General features: G+C 38.6%; 1 pseudogene; it reads right to left on the bottom strand.

The window, feature by feature from the left end:
• Positions 1-2,257: 2,257 nt before the first annotated feature.
• Positions 2,258-3,732, bottom strand: LOC100357151 (protein disulfide-isomerase A3 pseudogene; annotated as a pseudogene).
• Between the last annotated feature and the right edge of the window lie 570 nt (positions 3,733-4,302).

Below are 4,302 nucleotides of genomic sequence, written 5' to 3'. Positions count from 1 at the left end.
ACCTATGGTAGCAACTTTTTTATTCTTGAATGACTCCTTGCTTAAAATACATATTCATTGATAAAATGTCTAAGCCTCTTCTGTTGAGCTTCATTTTGAAATTCACTTAATCTCATGTACCAAACACGAGAGTGGCCTTCCAAAACTTAGTATTTATGGTTACATATATTTAAAAACTCATTGTAGGCTATAAATCAGCACTGTACCCAAATGCTTTCTTACTGCTGAGAGAATTATTTCACAGAATAAAGGAAACAAAGAAAGAGAACAGTTTGCTGCTTTATAAGCTTTAGATGGTCCACATAATTTAGACAATTCTTCTAACAGGGAAAAATAACATTAAATTACAGACTGAAAAGAAGATTTATGACTAAATGATTGTGATACAAAAATATCTTATTTCCTTAAAGGTGTATGGAATATGAATTATAAGTTGGACATAAAAATTTTTTTGTATTTCTGCCTTTCAAAGAAGGTGGTAGGGTCTGATGGACAACAGGACTCATAGCTTTTCTTTCCACTCTCATTCTGTGCAATTGTTAGGCCAAAAATTATTTTCTTTGGAGATTCAATTTGCCCTTTTTTATGGTGTATTTATAGCTTTTTCTTTCAACAAATTTTTTTTCAGAGTCTTCTAGATGTTATAATGTAACAACTGTACATCTGCTACTTGGGTCAACAAACATTGGTCTTATGATTTTGGCAGACAGCACATTTTCTTCTTCTTTTTAAATATTTTTATTAATATAAGGAAAGCGGATTTCATGTATTTCATATCAGTCTCCCTCCTTCCTTCCTTCCTTTTTTTCTTTAATTTTTGCAAATGTATAATTTCAATCCACTCTACAATCGCAGGCTTAATTCAGCACTAACCATAATATTCACCAAAAGAGTAAGAAGACCACAGTTCCACAGGAATATAAACAAGGGCTAAAAACAACAATCATAGCACAAGTCTGTTTTATTCATATATATATATATATATATATATATATTTGTATTCTATACTAACTTCCACAAGGCAGAGAAAACATGTGATATTTGTCTTCTTTGGACTGTCTTATTTCACTAAGCATAATGGATTCCCATTACATCTATTTTGTTGCAAGATGGGATTTCATTCTCCTTTGTATTTGAATAGTTTTCTATAGTTTTCCATATACCACATTTTAATTACCCAGTACTCAGCTGATAGACATGTGGGGTGATTCCATATCTTAACACTAGTGATTTAGTGAGCTGCAATAAACACAGCAGGACAGATAGCTCTTTCATATGCTAATTTCATTTCCTTTGGGTAAATTCCCAGGAGTGGGATGGTTGGGTCAAATGGTATGTCTGTTTTCAGATTTCTGAGATCTCTCCGTTCAGTCTTCCACAATGGTTGTACTAGTTTATTCCCACCAACAGTGTATTAGGGTACATTTTCCCCAAAATCTTCACCAGCATTTATTATTTTTTGATTTGAGGATGATAGGCATGTTAACTGATGTAAGTTATACCTCATTGTGGTTTTTATTTGTATTTTCCTGATGGCTAATGATCCTGAGTATTTTTTTGTTATATTTGTTCTAACTTTTTGAAAGGTAGAATTAAAGAGAGAGAAAGGGAGAGAGAGAAAGAGAGAGAGAGAGAGAGAGAGGTCTTCCATCCACTAGTTCACTTCTCAAATGGCTGCAATTTCTAGGGCTGGCCAGGCCAACGCTTCATCCTGTCTTCCACATAGGTGCAGGGGCCCAAGCACTTTTGGGCTATCCTATGCTGCTTTTTTCAGGTACATTAGCAGGGAATTGGATCAGAAGTGCAGCAGCTGGATCTAGAACCAGCACTCATAAATGAGGTTGGCATTGTAGGTGGCAGGGTAACCCACTATGCTACAGGCTGGCCCCAACATTTTTTCATGTGTCTATTGGCCATTTGAATTTCATCCTTTGAAAAACACCTGTTCATACCCTTTGCCCATTTCTTTTTTTTTAAAGGGGGCTTATTTATTGTCACTGTTCCAAATGTACAAAAAAATTTAGAAAATAACCCCCCAGCTCAATTCCCCCCACCCCCCACAACATTCTCCCCAACACAAATTAATTTTCCCCAAAACCACAAGCATGAACTGGTCCTGGTATTTTCATAAACAGTGCAGCTAAGAAACAGTCAGCCTCGAGAGGCAATAATCCCACTTTGGTCCCAGTCCTCCCCAGTAATTTGCCCATGCCTAGTAGAAGAGTCTTTTTACAAAGTGGTGTATTTGGCTGCTGCTTTAAAGATCCTCCTGTGCCTTCTCCTTCTTCTTGGGTCTTTCATCTTGAATTATAGGGTGATTTGTAGCCTCTCACTGTGGATAGCTAATAAAATCACTTAATTCATGGCCACCTTCATATTTCTTTGGACTTAGCTTCTTGTTGGCTGTAGAGAAGTAGATGGTAGGAAACCTCTGAATTCACACGGAGAAGGCAAGTCATTGGCTGTGGCATCCTTCTTGTCAATGACAATATTTGTGTCTTTGCTAGCTTCTCTCCCAGTTCTTCATACTTGGGCTCCAGATTCTTACAGTGACTGCACCAAGGGGCATAAAGCTCAATCAGGACACCTTTATTTTCATTATTCACTATTTCATCAAAATTCTCTGATATCACAACCTTTACAGGCCCAACATTGCTCTGTGGGATGGGCTCAGATTTCGGGTGTCTCTTCAGATAGCCATTGAAGAATCCTGCAGGAACCTCTCAAGAGCCTTGCCATCACACAAGAATTCCTCCTGCATGACAAACTTCTCTCCTTTATAGCAGTTCTGATAGCAACAACAACAACCTCTCCAGTACTGCCTTCCAAGCCAAAATCAGAAAGTTCATGGCTAAAGGTTTTACGCCTAGCTATAACAAAACTGTTTGTGTCCAGCATCCAGGAAGTTCTTTGCCACATCATTACTCTGTTTCTGCAGTAGTTAGACCCTTTAGCATTCTTTTCATACTCCACATCATTGTAAGCTATAAGTAAATCCATGCCTTGCATCAAATCTTTATTGTCTTCTGTCGTGAGGACAGAACAAAAATGTTTTCCTGGATAAACTTTTTAATCTTGCCAGTAGTCATCTTCTCTTATGTATATGCCACAGTTTTGTCCTTAAACTCGTTATTCAGATGTAAGGGATGAAATTAGGTGATATTTTTTCCATCATCGTCACACTCCTTCACCAGAGACTCAGCATTGGTGTGTGCAAGTCGGTACTTATCCCTCAAGTTGCTGGCTGCTTTTAGGAACTCAGAGTGAGCTTCACTGAATAAATTCTTAAAGAACCCACCACAGAGACATCTTTAGCATTAATGAACTTCTTAAAATCTTCCTCAGTCCCTAGAGGCACTGAAACTGGTCCTGCCTGCTTCTTCAAGTGCTTTACAATTTCATCTGCAGTCCTAGGCCCATCATAAACACCTGCTTCTTCACCATCTCTAAATATCTTCAGTGTCAGATATCCACCAGCGCCATACTTGTTACAGGTGTTTGTGTTGGCAGGCAATCAACCTTTGCTAGTGGGACTCTCCCTTTTAATCTAGTAGCCGCAGCTTTGTAATCAGGGGCAAGCCTCTTGCAGTGTCCACACCGGAGGGGTGAAGAACTTGATGAGCATGAGCCAGCAGAGCCCGTGTCAGTGATGCGACTCTAGAAGTTCTCGTCTGTGAGTTCCACAACGTCAGAGTCAATGGCTAGTCTGGCCACGGGGAGAAGCAGCGCCATGCTGGCGAACATCTCTAGGCAGCGAGCTGAGGCGACCACCCACCGCTGCTCATGCTCCTGCGTCTACTTTGCCTTCTTAACTAGATTGTTTCATTGTTGTTGAGTTTCTTGAGCTCTTTACAGATCCTAGATAATTAATTATCAGTTGCATAGTCTGCAAATATTTTCTCCCATTCTGTCGGTTGCTTCTTCACTTACTTTGCTGAATGCTTCCTTTGCAGAGCAGAAACTTCTTAGTTTCATGTAATATCATTTGTCTATTTTTGCTTTGATTGCCTGTGCTTCTGGAGACTTTACCTAGAAATCTTTGCCTATGCCAATGTCTTGTAGAGTTTTCCTGTTTTTTTTTTTTTTTTTCTAGTAATTTGATGGTTTCAGGTCATAGATTTGGAATTTTGATATATTTTCAGCTGATTTTTGTATTAGGTGTAAGATAGGGGTCTTGTTTCATGTTCTCGCACTTGAAGAGCCAATTTTACCAGCATCACTTGTTGGAAAAACTATCCTTTCTACAGGGATTGATTTTAGCTGTTTGGTCAAAGATTAGTTGGTTGTAGATACGTGGATTAA

This window comes from Oryctolagus cuniculus, chromosome 4 (assembly GCF_051225735.1).
Source record: "Oryctolagus cuniculus isolate XC-2025 breed Fujian yellow rabbit chromosome 4, ASM5122573v1, whole genome shotgun sequence".
NCBI classification, from domain to species: Eukaryota; Metazoa; Chordata; class Mammalia; order Lagomorpha; family Leporidae; genus Oryctolagus; species Oryctolagus cuniculus.
Note: the sequence above shows the minus strand (reverse complement) of the source record. Positions and strands in the feature narration are given on the sequence as shown.